Consider the following 21129-nt stretch of genomic DNA (forward strand, 5'->3'; position numbering starts at 1 on the left):
ATGATAATGAACCAAAAGGCTCGGTCTTGGGATTTGTAGAAGTCAAAGGTCGGACTTCACAGGGGTTAGAGAATGCATTAGTTTCTTTGTTGAAACTTATGGGCTTGATGAGTAGAAGATGTTGAGGTTTGACTCTAATGGAGAGACTGTGATGGTGGGTGCAATGCAATGGGCTAGCCTCACTCTTGAAAAAGAGAAGTCCCTACATGATACCAATTCACTATATAGCCCTTTGAACTCATTTTATGCGATGTTCTTGTTAAGAATTTTGTTCAATCTCATGCGCTAACTAGTGGTATGAAAGTAGGCCCTCTTATAGATGAAAGGTCTCTATGAAGAGAGTTTCATATGTTTAAAATTCAAGGAGCTTCTTATTGAAAGGGAAATCCCTTGAGGGATGTATAGTGTTTGTTAGGAAAAAGTGATTGCTAGGCATAAAAAGTATCCTAATCTTTGGTGCCTTGCTCAAATAGCGATGCTATAATGCTGCAGTACAACTATATGTGAAAGGGGTTTCAATGTGCAGAACATTATCAAGAGGAAGCTTCACAATAGGTTGGAAACAAAGAGATTAGATGTTCTTATGTGCATCTTGATTGAAGGATCTCCTTTAACTGCATTTGATTTCATTGAGTATTTAGCATGATGGTGCAAAAACATGGTGACATTGGGAGAATGCATAAAAGGAAGATTTGTGTTTGCTTGTCTTTGATGTCACTTTCAATGAAACCTAATGGCTCATAGATCTAATGTTGGTAAAGAATGAGCTTCTATAAATTATGGGTTTCTGAGTAGGTGCTTGATCTCTACTTGATATGGTCTTTCTTTTTTGGTAATGTGTTTTTTTAAAACTATATTTTTGTTTATGCCGATCTCGCTTTTCTTGCAGCTCGGGGTTGAGGATTTAGGGAGCTTTGCATGAGCTATCATAATCCTCAACTTCCCAAAGAGATCATTGTGTAGCCATTCCAAGTGGTGATGGGGTAAGTCCCCTACTCTCTACAAACACTTTAAATGAATTTATTATAGGTGAAGTATTTATGTGTTGATTTGATAGTGTTGGAGACATCAAGTTGTATTTGTTGCTTTTGCAAATCATACAAATTGGGATTTGTAGAGTTTCTGGTACTGATTTTTATTATGTTGATCGAATTGGCATTTTCTCATTCTGTTGTGCCTTCTCTAGAATATCTAAAAGAAAAAAGGAAATTCTTTTCGTTGTGAGTTCTTCTACTCTCATGTTTACATTTTTTAGCTGACACCAGGGCATTGGTTGTAGATTAGTAATTTGGCAAGTTTGTGGGACATCGATCTTTTTCTATCCATCTTTGTAGCCGGTATTTGATATGTACGAGCGAGATCATGTGCATGTGTGTGAGTCGATGGGGAAGAGAGAAGAAGAGGAGACACAACTTGTGGACTCCTATCACGGTAGTGATTAGGGTTATGAGTCCTTATTGTTTATGTAGAATGAATGGTCAATGTTAGTTCTTGATTAGTGTCTGGTCACATAACACTTAGGCATGGACATTGGGCTTTACCAACCCAATAACCTCCCACTTTAAGAACAATGTGCCTTTAAGGTGAGGTAACAATGTATATATACATACAAAACACGTGCACACTGATCATGATCATCTACCCAATGTATACATACAATATAGGTGCACAATGATCACGATCATCTACCCAATGCCCATGAGTGCCCAACAATGTGCAAATCTCTCTGAAGATAAACCCTTTGTTAGAAGATCAATAGGATTCTCACCGGTGTCAATGTTGGCAAGCTGCAATTGTTTGTCCTCGAGCACCTCGCGAATGAAGTCATATTTCACATCCACATGCTTTATCTTTGCATGAAACACTGGGTGCTTTGCCAATTATATAACACTTTTGCTATCACAATGTAACACATGCATCTCAACATTGATTCCCAAGTCTCCCACTATACGACCAAGCTATATAGCTTCTTTGCAAGATTTTGAAGCTGCGACATATTCAACCTTTGTAGTGGACAAGGTAATGCAATCTTATGAGATCACCATGAAATTGCACCTCCAGTGAATTCAAAGACATAGCTTGAAGTGGACCTACTCTTGTCCAAATCTCCTACATTATCTGCATCCATGTAACCCATTACACACGTTTCCTTTCTTCCAAAGCAAATGAATATGTCTTTTGTACCATTCAAATATCTCATAACCCCTTTCACTCACTCCCAAGTTTTCTTGCCTAGATTTGACATATATCTGCTAACTACTCCCATTGCAAAATCAATGTCAAGATGTGTAGCAATCATTACATACAACAAACTCCCAACTACATATGAATAAGGCACTTTGCCCATATCAGTCTTTTCCTCTTCAAAATTAGGGCAATCCTTTTTAGAAATTTTCACATATGGAGGCAATGGAGTAGTCAATGCCTTCCCGCTCTCCATATTGAGATGCTTGAGCACTTTATCGATGTACTCGGACTGAGATAGAAAGACCAACTTCTTACATCCGTCTCGCCTAATGCACATGCCAAGGATATATGGCTTGCATGTCTTTCATTTCAAAGTGCGCATGTAATTGTGACTTCAAGGTTGAAATATCATATTTTCTTTTCCAAGCAATCAACATGTCATCCACATAAAGGATCAAAATCAGCAAACTTAGGGTAGAGTCAGTGGTCCATATCGCTCCATTTGTATACTTGAGAGAGCATAAACGAGAAAGATTTATGATACCTCCCTTGATTACTATTTTAGACCATAAAGGGTCTTTTCTAACTGACACACCAAGTCTTCTTTACCCTTCTCAACAAAACCTTTTGGCTGCTGCATATAAAATTCTTCTTGAAGATCACTATTTTGACATGCATATGATCAAGTTCTGTGTCCTCCAACCAACAGAAGAACACACCACAGAGTAATCATCTTGACAATTCGAGATAAGATCACATCAAAGTCAATACCCTATGGTTGCTTAAATCCTTTAGTAACAAGGTTTGCCTTGTACTTGGTTTTATTATCATGAGAAGTGATCTTTAGTTTGGACACTCATTTGCATGGTAGTTAATGCCTTTTACCTTCAGGAAATAGATTTGAATTCCAAGTTTGATTCTTATGCAATGACTCCATTTTTTATTGCATAGCTTTCTTGCAGTTGAACTTATCTACTATTAACATGGCTTCCTTATAGGAGGAGGGCTCTCTGCAATCTGTCAACATAATGTAGTCCAATGAGGGAACATATCTACTAGGAGGCCTTGAAACTCTTGCATACCTTCTAATAACTATTTGAGCCTACTGTCCCTCGGCAACATCTTGTACTACATGAGAATTCTAGCTTTGTTGTCCAACATTAGGCATTTCAACCCTATTGTAACAACCCCATCTTCTTGGAAGATAACTGTCTTGACCTCCATTGTATGCATAGGCTTCCTATGACTCTTATCTTCATTGAAGTATATGTCATTGATGCGAACAATCCTTTTAGCTTCATGATCCCATAATCGATATCCCATCTCGCCAAGATTTCCAAAGCCAAGAAATATGAATTTCTTTGACTTGGGAGCCACCTTGTTCCTAATTCTTTTTGGAATTTTTCAATATAATTCACAACCAAATACTTTAAGATGCTTGTAAGGAGGCGGCTTGGTAGATCAAAGCTCTTTGGTACCTTCTCATCTAAAGCCTTGTTGGGAGATCTATTAATAAGATGGACAATTGTAGCTAATGCTTCTACCCAAAATCCATTAGGCAACTTTGCATTAGACAACATGCTATGTAGATTTTCTTGTATGGTACATTTGATCCTCTCAACAAAACCATTTTTTGAAGGGTTATATGGAGTAGTCAACTCTCTTTTTATGCCTTTGGAATCACAAAAATTTTTAAAGGCTTTACTATCACACTCACCACCATTGTCTGACTTTAAGCACTTGACTTTCTTGCCATAACAATTCTCCACTAACTCCACAAAATTCTAAAATTTTGAAAGAACTTCATCCTTCTTCCTAAGAGGATATACCCACACTTTCCTTGAGAAGTCATCTATGAATGTAATAAAGTATAATTAACCCCCCATGGGTATGTTAGGCATAGGTCCACACACATCACTATGTTGCCTCTTATGTGTGGGGATTGTGTTTGTTTACCATAAAGATAATGCTCACAAACTGAGAAATCTAAGAAATTAAAGCCATAAACATAACCAGAACGAGACAAGATTTTCAGTCCCTTTTGAGATATATGTCCTAAATGGAGATGTCATAGAGAAACATTTACTTGGTTACACAGAGTACATGGTTTTTAACATTGGATACATGTAGCATATACAAAGTTCCAAACTTTAAACCATGTGCTACCACTAAAGAACCTTTGGTGATCTTCCACAAACTATCACCAAATGTGTAGTAAAATTTGTTTGAAATAGGATTGCAGGGAAACACATACAACTTGGAGAAGACAAAGAAGCTCAAGGCACGCGATAGAGAGTATTTATTGCTTAGTGCACAATGGAAAAAATTAGATAGCTCGAGAGTGATAGGTGTATATACAATGCAAAGGGGAAAAAACCTCTTAGTGAGTAAAAAAATGCCCGACGGTCCTAAGTGTGTTCACACACATCACTACCACATATGTATGGTAACAAATCCCTCTTGAGAGTGATGTGGTGAATGAGAGCTAGCACATAGAGTATAGGGAAGTGTCATGCTCTGAGGACACGATCAGTCCACAAAGGTGAGTAATCCCAAAGCTTTGTAAAAAGCTTCGAAACTTCTCACGAGACAATGCCTTTGTGAAAAGATCTGCAAGGTTGTCTTGTGTTGGCACATAAGCTAAGTTGATCTCTCCTGTTGAGAATCTCTTCCTGAAATAGTAATAATGCACCTCAATGTGCTGCGAGCATGAAAAATTGGGTTCCTCGCAACTGCCAATGCGCTCTGAGTGTTAGTGTAAATAATGTTGGCAGTGTCTTGTCCAACACCCAAATCAACCATAAGGCGTCTAAGCCATATACACTCAACTGTAGGTTTGAAGATTGCCCTGTACTTAGCCTCACAATTGTAAGTGGCCACAATAGGTTGCTTCTTACTCAACCATGATATGCATGAACTACCAAGCATGAAAGAGAAACCACTTGTGGACACTCGCATATCAAAACAACCATCTCAATTTTGAGTCCGAAAAAGCATGTAAAGTTGGTGACAATGATCCCCCCTTGGGATAAAACAACCCAAGATGTGAAGTGCCACTCAAATACCGTAAGATCCTCTTGACAGCCTAACAATGCTTAGACCCTGGGCTATGCATAAATCTACTGACTTGTGAGATTACAATCTGAATATCTGGCCTCGTATCACATACACAAATAAGGCATCCAACAACAGTTTGGTAAAGAGTGACATTGGTAGGATCACCAGCATCATGAAGACCCAATTTCAAACTTGTTTCCATGGGAGTGGCAATAGGCTTGCAGTCCTCAAATCCAAACTTACATAGCAATGTCTCTATGTAACGTGCTTGACACAAGGCAATACAATCATCACACTACTTAAACTGTATGCCCAAGTAATGATGCAACAAACCCAAATCTTTCATCTTGAAGGTAGCATCCAAATCAGCCTTAAATTCAGCAATACGTGTCTCATTCGGACTAGTGATCATCAAATCATCCACATATAGAATAACAATGAGAAGTACATCACCCTCATGCTTTACATACAAAGTGCTTTCCGTTGGACTGTTACATGAAATCCTTGTTAAACCGAATGAGTGTCAGCTTTCTCATACCAAGCATGAGAAGACTGATTCAACCTATACAAAGCTTTCTTACATTTGTACTCTTTATTCTCTTGTCCTTTCTTGACAAAATTGCGAGACCGCGTTACATAAACTTCCTCAAATATGTCACAATTCAAGAAAGCACTAACAATGTCAAATTGATGTACATCCCATCCAAAATGAGCTGCTAATGCACATAGAAAACACATAGTAGTTCAAAAAGTAGAGCAAAAGTCCCTTCATAATATATGCCTTTCTGCTGTGCATAGCCTTTTGCAACAAGTCGAACCTTATAGCGATCAATCTCGCCATTTGACTTGCGTTTCAGCTTGTAAACCCACTTTGTACCAATGGCCTTTTTGCCATGAGGCAAATCACACAAATTCCATGTGTCACTTTCTATAAGTGCATCATATTTTGATTGCATGGTAGCCATCCAATTTTCTAAATTCTATGCGTCATCAAAAGATAGAGGTTCCTCTACATCACACAAGCTAGAAACAACCAAAGCATAACAATTTGATGCATAAAATGCATGGCGAGGGTCTCGTTTTGCGATACAACAAGGAGTAGCAAGCAAAATCAATCATAGAAATAACGGGGATTTTACAGGTGGCTGAAATTTGAGCAATTTCAGAGCATTTTGATGCTTTACAGGTGGAAATTGCATTTACAAATTGAGAAAAATTGAGGTTTTTGCTGAAATCGCTGAAATTTGCAATAATTTCAGAAATTGAACCATAAATATTTGGGGCTTTTGCTGAAATTTCATTACTTTGCATACATTCTAGCATGTATGGCAATTTGTGGACAGTTTGAGCAGAGAATTTGAAGTTTATTCTTGAGTACTTCAAGAATTACAGGAAAACCCAGTTTTATTTACATTGGAAAGCTTATGTATATGCATATTTATGTATTTCACATGCGGGATGCTCGCCATTGAGTTGATGTATTGCTAAAAATACATTTTGCAATAGCTTTTAATCCATTTGCAGATTCGAGGTTGATGCATATTTAATTTGGTTATATTGCTGAAGTGGGAGTATTCATGCAAGGATTGTATTTCTTGTCTGTGTGCTGAAACTTCAGCTTTTACTGCCTTGTGGTAAAGTGCCAGTAACACAGTATTACCATCCCTTGCTCTTGTACACTAAGTATTGAGTCCGTAAGAGGCTAAAATCTAAGTTTTCAACATGCTATCATAAAATTACAGCAATGAATTTTTGAGTCTTTTTGTACCGAAATGGCCTCTAATGCATCTACGAGCAGTGAGTCAAACTCTCTCCTTGAAATTAAGAGGTTTGACGGCTTTGGCTTCGAGTTGTGGAAAGATAGAATGCAGGGAATCCTATTCCGGAAAGATTGCGACGATGCACTTTTGGAAGTGAAACCTGCAGCTTTGTCAAATGAAGATCGGGCTAGACTTAACAAGAAAGCAATTGCTTACATAAAGACGGCGGTATCTGATGATGTGCTTACAGATATTAATCATCTTGGCACTGCTTATGCTATCTCGAAGAAATTTACAGATACATATGAGAACACAACTCCTACATCTTATGCAAAAGCTTGTAAACATGGAGTTGCATGAGTCCAAGCCTGCATCTAAACACTTGAGAGTGATTTCACAGGTGTCTTGAGTCAATTGCAAGACTCTGGTTTGCATCCTTTTGGTGATAAGCTCAAGGCTATCTTCTTATTAATGACTTTGCCTGTCAGTTGGGAAGCTTTGGTTGTCTCTTTGAGCAACAATGTTGCCTTGACATTTGATGGTTTATGAGGTTCTATTCTCAATGAAGAGATTAGAAGAAAGACCAGCGGTAAAAGGAGCGGGTCAACGTATAATGTAAGAGGTAGGTCTAAAAAGAAGAAGAATGCAAACAATAGAGGCAAGAGCAGGGGTGAGTACCAGGATGTTACATGCTATCAATGTGGATGCAAAGGGCATAAAAAGCCCGATTGCAAGTAGTACAAGTAGGACTTGAAAGAAAGAAGCAGCAGGGAAAGAAGAAGAAGGATTTTAATGATACTAAAAGTGATGATCATGACTCTTCTTCCAAGGAAGTTGCAAAGGTAAATGTTGCTTCGAGTGTCGTCATTGAAGAACTTGTTGATACGGATGACGCACTTGTTGTTGACTCATGCCTTCATGATGATAGTGTGGCAATGGCTAGTGATATGTATATCACAAAACCAGAGGTAATTGATGCATTACTTTCAGCACAAGATGGTTTGTCACAATTATGGATAGTAGACAATGGTGCCTCGTTTCATGTTACTCCATCTTTGTAGTCTATTGCTTCATACACTGCAGGTAGTCTAGGTAAAGTTTACTTGGGCAATAACCATGCATGTGAGATTGAGGGTGTTGGCACTATCCACTTGGCGCTTGAAAATGGTCAAGAGTTGATTTTGCATGATGTTAGGTATGTACCTGGCATCAAGAAAAGTCTACTTTTGGTTGGGCAGCTAGATATAAAGGGTTATCACACTATGTTTGGTGGTGGCTCTTGGAAAGTGCTTAAAGGCTCTATGCCGATTGTAAAGGGCAGTAAGAAGGGAAATCTTATTACATTGCAAGGCATTACCTAACAAGTTTTTGGCTCTGGATGAAGTTCATTCTCACAAGGAGCTTTGGCACAAAAGGCTTGGCCATATGCCAATGAAAAAGGGCTTGATGTTCTCTTCTCTTTGGGGAAGTTTGATGTAAAAGGCCTTGGCCTTGATTTTTGTAATGATTGTATCTATGGAAAGCAAGTGAAGCTCTCTTATTCCTCTGGTGCGATCGCTCGCAAATTGCATGTTCTTGATTTAGGACATTCTGATGTTTGCACTATACCTGTGAAATCACATAAGGGTGCGCGGTACTTTGTGTCTTTCATTGATGATCACAGTAGAAAGACATGGGTGTATGTACTAAAAAGTAAAAGTGATGTACTTGACTCATTCAAAAAGTTCATGCATTTGTGACCACACAAAAGGGTTTGAAGTTAAATTCTATTAGGATGGATAATGGAGGAGAGTATGTATCACGTGAGTTTAACAGTTTTTGTGAGATGTATGGTAATAAGCGGGAATTGATATCCCCTTATAATCCATCATCTAATGGTATGGCTGAAAGATATAATCGCACAATTTGTGAGAGAGTGAGATGCATGTTGTCCACGGCTAATCTCCCTAAGAGTTTTGGAGAGAGGCTCTTAAAACTACAGTTCATGTGTACAATCGTTCTCTGAATCGTGCGTTAGATAATGGCATCCCTAAAGAGATTTGGTTTGGCAAACCGACTTCATATGACCATTTACGAGTCTTTGGTTGCGATGCATTTGTGCATGTACCTATTGATCAGAGGACCAAACTTGACATGAAATGGCATCTTCATTGGATATGGAGATGAGGGAGAGATGGGTTATCGAGTTTGGATATCTAAGTACAGAAAGATAATACGCAGCCAAGATGTAGTTTTCAATGAGGTTAAATTGCTGAAAAATGCTACACATGTAGACATTGACAAAAAGAAGGTCAAGTTTCAACAAAATCAGCCAGACACTATAAAGCCACCTTTGGCTGAAAATTCGACTCCTTTTGATGCTGAAAATGAGCAGCAACCTGTAGTGCAATGGCCAGAAGACAATGGACAACAAATAGATGCACAAATGAGATTATACCACATGACCAACATGCTGAAAATGAATTACAACAATGAGGTAATGCTGAAAATCAGCTGCCAATTGATGGTGTGCTCATTCCAGACGACGTAGACCCATTACCAGTTGATGCAGATCATTGGGTGAGAAGGTCTACACGTGTTAGAAGGCAAACCGTAAAGGTTTCAACCATCTATGGGTTGCATTTTGTTGACAAATGAAGGGGAGCCTCTTACATACGAAGAGGCCGAGTCTTGTGAAGACAAAAGTAAGTGGGAGTTTGCTATGAAATATGAGATGCAGTCATTGTATGTGAACAATACAGAGCTTGTGCCTTTGCCCATAGGTAAGAAGGCTATTCCTAACAAGTGGGTTTATAAGGTCAAATGTGTTGATGAAAAGACCAAGTACAAAGCACATTTGGTTGCTAAGGCTTATGCACAGAAGGAAGGCATAGACTTCCAATAGATCCTTTCACCTGTGGGTGAAGATGACTACGCTTTGGGTTTTGTTTGCTTTATGTGCTCTATTGGATTTGGAGTTGGATCAAATGGATGTAATTGTGGCTTTCTTACATGGTGACTTGGATGACGAGCTATACACGTTGCAGCTTGAGGGCTTTGTCATTCCATGGAAAGAGTATTTGGTATGCAAATTGAAACGTAGCTTGTAAGGCCTGAAACAAGTCCCTAGGAAATGGTACACAAAGTTTGATACTTTTATGCTCAACCATGGGTTCAAACGCAGTCATGGCGATCATTTTCTTTACACTAAAAAGGCTCCTAATGGTAGTCTTATTGTGCTAGTCCTATATGTGGATGATATGCTAATTGCAGGCAAGCATAAGAAAACTTTGAATGCTTTGAAAAAGGAGTTAAATTCAGCTTTCTATATGAAAGATTTGGGTGCAGCTGAACATATTTTGGGTATGCGCATTGCAAGGGATAGAAAGAAGCGTCTTTTATTCCTTTCTCAAGACAAGTACATCAAAAAGGTGCTTGAGAGATTTAATATGGCTGATGCTAAGCCTCTTGGTGTGCCGTTACCTCCACACACAAAGATTAGCAAGCATGATTGCCCAAAAGATGTTGTAGCTACCCATGCTATGAAAGGTATTCCTTATGCATCAGCTTGTGGGTCTTTGATGCATGCCATGATTGCTACACGACCAGATATTGCTTATGCAGTGGGAGTTGTTAGCAGGTTTATGTCTAACCCTGGAAAACCACATTGGGAGGTAGTAAAAAGCATTTTCAGGTACTTAAAAGGTACACAAGACACATGCATATGTTATGGAAAGGGTACATTGTCTGTGCGGGGATTCTGTGATTTAGACATGGCAGGTGATCTTGACACTCGGAAATCTACCATTGGTTATGTCTTTACATTGGCTAGTGGAGCTATTTCTTGGTGTTCAAGATTGCAGAAGATTGTTGCATTGAGAACTACAGAAGCTGAATATATTTGAGTCACAGAGACTTTAAAAGAAGCCATTTGGCTTGGTCGTCTTGTGAGGACTTTTGCTCTTCCAGCTCATGCTCCAGTGCTTGGTTGTGATAGTCAGAGTGTTGTATGCCTGGCTAAAAATGCCATGTTCCATGATCGTACCAAACACATTGATGTGTGGCACCATTTTATATGCCAGGTGCTAGAAGATGGCCTTGTCACACTGACAAAGGTCAAAACACAGGATAAGCCCGCAAATGATCTCACTAAGTTTCTTGCTAAGACACAACATCAGTGTTGCTTGCACTTAGTGGGAGTTACTTAAAGGTACCACATCGGGCCTTTAAGTGAGAGGTTGTTGGGTCTAAAGGGCCTCTGGCCACCCTTGTACATTATTTTATTCTTTGGGTGTGAACCACCCCTAGGGTCACTTATGTGACCCTTATAGTGTGTATCCTCACAATATAAACCATAACATTAGTAAGTGTAACGAAATGCACATGCCAAGACCTGCATACGATTTCACTCTCTCTCTCTCATGTTCGTCTTCTACAAAAATAGCTTACACTACCCTCCTCCTCCTGCTAGCGCTCCAACAAAGGCACCCATCAACAACAGGGTGCTATTTTGATATGACCGCCTGAATATTTTGTTGCATAGTTAGCCATCCTCTTATAAGAATCGATTTGTACGTTTGTACACCCTTTTTTAGCTACAAAATTGAATTTAATCCCCAAAAATCTGAGGGGACTTGCAGCCATGGGATCCCAAGCTACATGCAAGTGCCTACCCAACATATGTCCATGCTTAGTGCCTATTAAGGAGTTTCATATCAATGGCTGCTGATGTGATTACAATTTGGAACCATCTGAGGATGTGGGAAAGCACATGTAAGATAAGTTTGTTGGCATTCCCTTCTTTTATGTATACCATGGGGTAGTGCGTAGCATGATCTCTCTCTCTCTCTCTCTCTCTCTCTCTCTCTCTCTCTCTCTCTCTCTCTCTCCCCCCCCCCACCCCTCCAAAAGGCAATGCCATCGTCTGCCTCAGACGTGTTGTTGGATATCCATTGGAGTGACTTGGGGCACTTGACCAACCATGTCAAAATTTAATTGGCTAGCTTCTGGCATGCTCGTTGAATTCTTAAAGTCAGGTAGAGAGTTAGGTGATGAGGCCATTGTTGATGTGAAACCAATGGAAGTTAAAGCTTAATATTGTATTTGGTGCAAGTGATTTTAATATGGATTTAGTTCATGATGACCTATTTTAAATAGGCACACCACATATTGCCCCATTATGCTTTGCATGCCTAATCTACACACAAAAAATCAAATTGCCCACGCTTGCACTGAACTTATAGTTGTTATTTTTTCAAGGTCACATCACAGTCCATGAAGAATGGTGTGTGTTTGGCCTTGCAATTGTGCTCTTCTACAACTTGGCTTGACATGTCTTCTAGTAACTTGATAATTTGAGGTGCGCCAATTTTATGAATGGTTGAAAATGGAAAGTAGTCTTGTTGTACAAAGCAGTAGTTTATGCTGACTATAAGTATATAATTGGCCAGCAATTGTTGAAAAAACATCACATGAAGATATATCAAGGCTAGATAAGAATCATTTAGTACATGGGGATCATGTTGGATATTTGCCAGTATTCACTTGGCAATGTCATGTGATTTAAGAAAAATCTTTAGTTTGAGTGCATTGTAATAATCCCTTATATTCCTATGCCAATCGATTGTCTATGCTTTTGTAGATAATAGATAACAAAGAGACAAGGAAGTATATGGTAGATTAGGTCCACAACTGGAAATATGCCAAAGGTAAAGATTTCAATGAAAGTAACTAATGCTAGTGATGTTTGATGTGTGGCTATGGCAAAAACACCGATGTGGGTGGTTGAAGTGCCGATTTGGAGGCTACAAGAACAATCATGATATTGGTAAAACCACATAAAATCATGATCAAGGTTTATGAAAAGTCTGGGGCACTCTTACAATGTGAGAGTATGAGTGAAAAGCTCCACACGTAGAGAGAGAGAGAGAGAGAGAGAGAGAGAGAGAGAGAGAGAGAGAGAGAGAGAGAGAGAGATCCCTAGGCCACATATGTAGTGAGCCTGGGGAAGGTTGGGCAAGTATCTCTCTCAGATACCACAACAAAAAATAAAACCCTCATCCTCACAACAATAAAATGGCAAAAACAAGCGTTAGACAAGAAAAAGAGACACACACACACACATTCTCTCTCTCTCTCTCTCTCTCTCTCACTCACTCACTCTCTCTCTCTCTCTCTCTCTCTCTCACACACACACACACACACACACACACACACACACAAACACACACCCACACGCGCACGCACACACACACACACACACACAATCTTTAACGCACTAATTTTGTAGAAGAAGCAAGGGTGGAATGCAATATAACCATCACACTGGAGAAACACTACACCAATGGGATAAAGACGAGAGAAGCAACGAAGCACCCGTGGGGGGGAACTCACCAGCAAAGTCCAAGCTATTTGTCCACGTAAAAAAGCATGGCAAAAGAGGGCTAGGGAATAGAGATTTTAGTAATCTTGGCAGTGTAGATTGTTACCATATTATGGTAGTGATGTGTATCAATGCACTTAGGACGGTTGAGGCACTTTTTACCTCTTTAGGAGGTTTTCTTCCCGATGCTTTTATATACACGTATTACTCTAGAGCAAGGATTATCTTTGTATTGGCACACTCAATAATAATACTTCTTGTGTTGTGTGCTTTGGAACTTCTCCTTCTTTGTCTCCATATTTGTGTGCAGAAGAATATAGATAGAAAGAGGAGAAAAGAGTAGAGAGAGAGATCGAGAGGTGGAGGTGGCGGTAGATGTGAAAGAGAGAGAGAGAGAGAGAGAGAGAGAGAGAGAGAGAGAGAGAGAGAGAGAGAGAGAGAGAGAGAGAGAGAAATGGAGAGAGATAGAGAGGTAGAGATTAGAGAGAGGGATTGAGAAATAGAGAGAGATAGAGAGGTGCAAGTAAAGGTAGAGGTAGAGAAGAGAAGAGAAGAGAAGAGAAGAAAAGGAATAGAGGCAGAGAGGTACAAGTAGAGGTAGAGGCAGAGAGGTGAAAAGAAGAAAAGGAATAGAGTTAGGGGGAGAGGTAGCTCTAGAGAATTGAGAAATGGAGAGAAAGGTAGAATGAGAGATTGAGAAGGGAAGAGATGTAAATTGAGAGATAGAGAGGTGGAGATATATGTGGGGAGAGAGAGAGAGAGAGAGAGGGGTTGAGAAACAAAGAGAGGTAGAGGTAGAAGGTGAAGAGAGAAAAAGGGAAATAGAGAGAGAGAGAGAGAGAGAGAGAGAGAGAGAGAGAGAGAGAGAGAGAGAGAGAGAGAGAAATATTTAGAGAGAGAGGTGGAGGAGAGAGATAGCAAGATAGAGAGACAGGGATTGAGAAACAGAGAGGGAGAGAGATGTGGAAAAGGAAATAAATATAGGGAGAGAGGTGTGTTACCATACTATGGTAGTGATGCATGTGACCATTGGAGCACATTTTTTCCTCTTTAGAATTTCTTTTCCTTAGCTTGTATATATGCCCATGTCTATAGGCCAAACCTTATCTTAGTATTGGCACACTTAGAAATACTATTTTGTGTGGTGTGTTCTCTTACATCTCTTTCACCTTCTCTATCTTTGTGTACATTCTTGCAACCATATTTCCAACAATTGATAGTTGAATAAGTTTCAGCATCTAGAACAATGTCATCAGCAACCCCTTGGCTAAAGTTCTCCAATTGAGGTGATTTTAATTGGGGCCCATTTCGATCTCCATTTCCGATAGTGTTGTGCATGCTATTATGTCCTTTTGTGGAGGTTTTTTGATAGTGAAAATTTCTATGAAACATGACCACTTTGTAGTCCCCTCGAGGCACCATTGACACATCTATATTAAGGCTATATTTTGGGCAAAATGCAGCGTTTTAAGTTTCCAAAGCACGGTTTTATGTGGGCTACTCACAAATTGCAACTTATATGCGGTGATGTTTGTGGTTCAATTCTCACACCTTCTTTTAGGAACCATTTGTACTTTGTGAGTTTTATTGCTAATTTCTCCAAGTATGCATGGTTGTATGCACTTAAGGAAAATTCAAAAGTATTTATTCGCTTCAAGCAATTTTTGCATATGAGTAAAAGTTTATATGGTTGTAATGTGGGCACCCTCCGTTTTGATCGAGGGAGAAGTATATGTCTGAAGAGTTCACTGCATTTCTGGCTAGTCGTGGTATAAAACACCAATATACAATGCCATATAGTCCTTAGCGAAATGGTATTGCAGAGGGAAAAAACTAGTTACTTATGAAAATGGTGCAGTGTATGGTCAAAAGCCAAGCTTTTCCATTTTGATTTTCACTTGAGGTTGTCATGTGTGATGCATATGTTCTAAAAAGGTGTCCCACTAAAGTGTTGTACTCTATCACTTCTTATGAGCCTTTTCATGGCAAGAAGCCATCCATTGGTCATGTGCATTTATTAGGTTGCTTAGCTTATCTTTTAGTGTCTACTAACAAACAACACACAAAATTGGATGATAAGACAATGAAATGTATTTTGTTGGTTGCAGTCTAAAAAGAAAAGTTAACATGTTGTATCATCCACAAACAAAGCATGTCTTGATTATCCAAGATGTTGTTTTAATGGAAGATGTATTTTAGCCCTTGTTACCAAGGAGATAGATACAAGTGAAATGTATATGATATGTTGTTGGCTCTATTTAGTGGTAGGAGTCCGAATGTAAGTCTTAATAAGGAGCATATGCAAATTTTATGGGTTTCATATGACGTTACAGATCATCCATTTTTTGTTGTAGATTTACAAGATATAATTGATGAGGACGCCCATCTCTGTAGGCCAAACTTATCTTCGCATTAGCACACTTAGTAATACTATTTTGTGTGGTGTGTTCTCTTTCTTCTATTTCATCTTCTCTATCTTTGTGTACATTATTGCAACCATATTTCCAACAATTGCTAGTTGAATAAGTTTCATCATCTAGAACAATGTCATCAGCAACCCCTTGGCTCAAGTTCTCCAATTGAGGTGATTTTGATTCGGGCTCATTTTGATCTCCATTTCCAATATTGGTAGTGTTGTGCAGGCTATTATGTCCTTTTGTGGAGGTTTTTTGATGGTGCACCATTGACACATCTATGTAAAGGCTATATTTTGGGCAAAATGCAGCGTTTTAAGTTTCCAAAGCATGGTTTTTTGCGGGCTACTCAGTGCAAGCTACTCACAAATTGCAACTTGTATGCGGTGATGTTTGTGGTTCAATTCTCACACCTTCTTTTTGGAATCATTTGTACTTTGGGAGTTTCATTGCTAACATGGCAATCGTTTGTACTTTGTGAGTTTCATTGCTAATTTCTCCAAGTATGCATGGTTGTATGCACTTAAGGAAAATTCCAAAGTAATTATTTGCTTCAAGCAATTTTTGCATATAAAAGTTTATATGGTTGTAATGTGGGCACCCTCTGTTCTGATTAAGGGAGGAGTATATGTCTGCTGCAGAGTTCAATGCATTTCTGGCTAGTCATGGTATAAAACACCAATATACAATGCCATATAGTCCTTAGCGAAATGGTATTGCAGAGGGACAAAACTAGTTACTAATGGAAATGGTGCAGTGTATGGTCAAAAGCCAAGGTTTTCCATTTTCATCTTGACTTGAGGTTGTCATGTGTGATGCATATGTTCTAAAAAGGTGTCCCACTAAAGTGTCGTACTCTATCACTTCTTCTGAGCCTTGGCATGGCAAGAAGCCATCCATTGGTCATGTGCATTTATTAGGTTGCTTAGCTTATCTTTTAGTGTCTAACAAACAACACACAAAATTGGATGATAAGACTGTGGAATGTATTTTGTTGGTTACAGTTTAAAAAGCAAAGGTAACATGTATCATCCACAAACAAAGCATGTCTTGATTATTCAAGATGTTGTATTTATGGAAGATGTAGTTTAGTCCTTGTTACCAAGGAGGTAGATACAAGTGAAATGTATATGATATGTTGTTGGCTCTATTTAGTGGTAGGAGTACGAATCTAAGTCTTAATGAGGAACATATGCAACCTACATGGCTTCACATGACGCTACAAATCATCCATTTTTTGTTGTAGATTTACAAGATATAATTGATGAGGATAGGGCTACAAATGAGTAGCCTAGAAGGATGCCAGGGTGGCTCGTACAAACCTTGCAAAAATTGGGTGCACCATTGTTTATTCATACTGATTCACGTTTTCAACGTGCCCTTGATGCATCATATGGTTCGTTTTGACAGTGTCTAGTATGTGTAACGAGGAAAAGATTTTATCATTTGATGCACATAACTCAAAAAATTGGTTGGTTGCAATGCAATGTGAGTATGATTTTGTCATGAAAAGTGGCACATGGTCCTTGTGTGACTTTCAAAAAGGCCATCGATATTAAGTGGGTTTTCAAGTTGAAATGTAAGCCTAATGGTAGTGTTGATGGTTATAAGGCTAGACTTGTGGCAAAAGGGTATGCTCACAATAAAGGTATCGATTTTTAGGTGACTTTTGCTCGCACTTGTCATATGACTGCCATTTATAGCATTTGTACATTGGTAGCTTATGATGGTTGGAATGTACCTCAATGGGACATAAAGAGTGTGTTTTTGAATGGTGATTTTCATGAGGAAGTTTATGTATCATAGCCTTGCGGTTTGTTCAAAAAGTAAAAGAACAAGGTGTGCATTCTTAAGAAGGCCATTGTATGATTTAAATCAAGCTCCACATGCTTGGTATCAAGAGATTCATGCTTATTTGGTTGCAGATGGTTTTCAAAATAGTCCAACTGAACGAACTTTCCTTGTCAAGCATGCGGATGATGTATTTTCATTGTGTTCTATGTGGACCAAATGGGGGAGATACTACTACTTTTAAAGCTGATTTAAATGCCTCTTTTGAGATGTAAAATTTTGGGCTTTTGCATCATTATTTAGGCAAATAGTTCAATCAGGTTGGTAGAAGTATTGCTTGGTATCAAACAAATCATATTGAGACATTGTTGTGTAGGTTCAACCTTGAGGATTTCAAGCCTATTGCTACTCTTATGGAGATAGGATTGAAGCTTAGTTTTCAAGATGCTAGAGATTACTTTGATGTCACACTCCATCAACAGGCTATTGGTTGCCTCATTTATGTATGCATTACAAAGCCAAACGTTCAATGTGGAATCTCATAGGTGTGCAAATTTATGGATAGACCAGGGTTTAGTGTGGAATCTCATATGTGTGCAAATTTATAGATAGCCCAGGGTCTACATATTGGAAGCACGCAAACAGATCTTTCACTACTTGAGTTGTTGGGTTATTTTTCTCTAGGGGGATCATTGGTGCAAGTTTTACATGCTTTTTTAGACGAATTGGGATGGTTTCTATGACACACAAGTGTCCACTAGTGGTTTTTGTTTTATGCTCAACAATTCATGGATATCTTGGTTGACAAACCACAATGGCCACTTCTAATTGTGAGGCAAAGTACATGGCATCTTTCATAGCTATGGTTTAGTGCGTTTGGCTCAGATGCCTTTGATTTTCTTGAGTGTTGGATAGCAGTGTGCCACCACCATCTACATTGAAATCAGAGTGCTTTAGCCATTTTGAGGAACCTAGTGTTCCATGCTTTCATAAATCACATTGAGGAGCATTATCATTATGTCATGGGAGACTTTGTACAACAGGTTGGGTTCAAGCCCTTGTCGGTCAGCCCATGGGAAACCCCCTTTTGAAGCATGCAGACAACCTTAGTTAAAAGCTGAGTGTGCATGGAAAATTTCCTAAATATGTAAGGTTTTTTACAAAGAAAATATACACACGTGTGTTTTTTATTGTGTCGTGTTGACTTTCTCTCTCATCTTCTCTCTCGCTCTCGTTCTGCTGCTCATCTCCTCACCATGGCACCCACCGGCTTCATCCTCCCTAGCCACCTTCCCAACATCTGGTATCAGAGCCCAGGCAGGCCGCCAAAGCAAGGAGAATCTCTTAGTGCTGGCAAGGCAAGGTGATGATGCATCTCAAAATGCTGCAAGCCCAGGTGCAGGTAGGTACTTCTGTGTGCATCTCAAGAGGCATCGTTGAAGTGTTGCAGGCATCAAGTTGCTGGCGGACAGGCAAGTCATTGGATATCAAAACCCAACAGGGAATAGACATTGCCAAGCACGTGCCTACAAGCATCTCAAAACGCACTGCAAAGGTGGTTGAAGATGCATGTCACGAAGTTGGCATCTGTAAAGCAATAGGCACTTTAGATACAGTCTCATCCATAGTGTAGTGTAGCGTGGAGACTTTGCGCGCATCTCAACACGCTCACAAAGGTGCAAAAAGGCTATGATCAAGCACTACTGGCTGTGAATACGCTAACTAACTTAAGCAAGAGCTTATTCATGCTCGGTCTCATCCGTTTGTAGCATGCCAAAATCTGCGGTTGATTTTATAGATGAGTTGCCTTGCAATGCAATCATGCCAACATAATCCAAGCAAAGAAAGAAAATCTCCGCTACTTTCAGTTTGTGTGACTTACGTGTATCGGACATTTGGGTATCGGGGTTTGCCGAAGAGTATGAAGAAAATGTTTCGAAAGAATCAATTGATACACTTTTGATGATCGAGGCTATGGTAGAGCACTATTTCGATAGGTTGCGTATGCTTGTTGGTGGCTAGCTAGTACAATCAAGTTGTGGCTGGGATGAAGTGGATTCACAATGTGCAGATGGACCGTGCATTGTGGAAGCTGTCTGGAAAATAGATGTCAGTTTCTGCTTGAATTTGTTGAAGCAATATCCAAGAATGATGTTGTCTAGTATCCGTTTGTCTTTATGTTGTCATAGATTTGTCATCTTTTGTCTATTGTCAGAACAATTATACGCTTTTTCAGTCAAAGCCTCTTTTACTTTACCTGTTGTCAGTTACTACCATGATAAAAACTTGTATGGGCTAGACACTGTCACAAATACATAAGTGGTAAGACCTCCCAAAACATATTTGTTCTTAGTCCTTTTTTGTCCCGCACCTTAAACCCAAGGTTTGACAGTGAACTAAAAACTCCACTCATTGGTAGCTAATTTTTTGACCTAAACCCTATCTGTTCAAGGGGGGTTTTACTATCGTAGAACCAGGTTATGGATACACCAGAAATCCTTGGTTGTGAGAGAACCTAAAACTCACGGTTGATGAGTACACCAAAAACTCGAGGTATCATGAGAGTGGCCTGTCTAGTTCGCGCTTGAGGGGCGGATTGTTGGGTTCAAGCCCTTGTCGGTCAGCCCGTGGGAAACTCCCTTTTGAAGCATGTAGGCAACCTTAGTTAAAAGCTGAGTGTGCATGGAAAATTTCCTATATATGTAAGGTTTTTAACAAAGAAAATATACACAAGCGTGCTTTTTATTGTGACGTGTTGACTATTTCTCCTCTTCTCTCTCACTCTCATTCTGCTGCTCATCTCCTCGCCATGGCACCCCACCGGCTTCATCCTCCCTAGCCGCCTTCCCAACACAGCAGAGTTCATATTGGCTTCTGTGCCTACTTAAGACAACACTATTGATCCTTTCACATAGGTTTTATCTTGTGAGAAGTTAGAATCTTTTCCCAAAGCTTTGGACTTACTCCTCTTTGTGGATTGTTCGCATACAATTCAACACTTCGTAACACATGAGTACTAGTTCATATTCACCACATCACTCCCAAGAGTCATTCCTTACCATATTGCTATAGTGATATGTGTGCACAAACTTAGGAGAGTCACGGCACTTTTTCCTCATTAAGGTTTTTTCCATGTTTGTATACATGTTGTTCACTCTTAGGCAAGCCTTATCTTAGTATCGGCACACTCAGTAATACTACTTCCTATGTTGAACTGAATAATTGATCACATATATAGGTTTCAGTGACACTTTACAAGAGTGGATATTGTTTTTGTGAGTTGAGGAAGTACAAGCTTCAAATGATTTTTTTCTTGACTAAGATCCAAGATCCAATTTTTTTTCTTGACTAAGATCCAATTTCATTTCCAAAGACTTTGCAACTGCTTTGAAATCAATTTTGAAAAACTTGGTCATCGTGCACAAGCCGAGTTATCCAAAGGGGATCTTACAAATGACGCACCTCTGATTGAATCATTGCAAGTCAAAATTCAAGCTTACTTTAGACCAATGGATGTGCATATCATGAAGTTACGTCACTCTGATGTCCTTTCAGGAAG

The sequence above is a fragment of the Adiantum capillus-veneris genome, chromosome 19 (genome assembly GCF_014529385.1).
Source record: "Adiantum capillus-veneris isolate H3 chromosome 19, ASM1452938v2, whole genome shotgun sequence".
Taxonomy (NCBI): Eukaryota; Viridiplantae; Streptophyta; class Polypodiopsida; order Polypodiales; family Pteridaceae; genus Adiantum; species Adiantum capillus-veneris.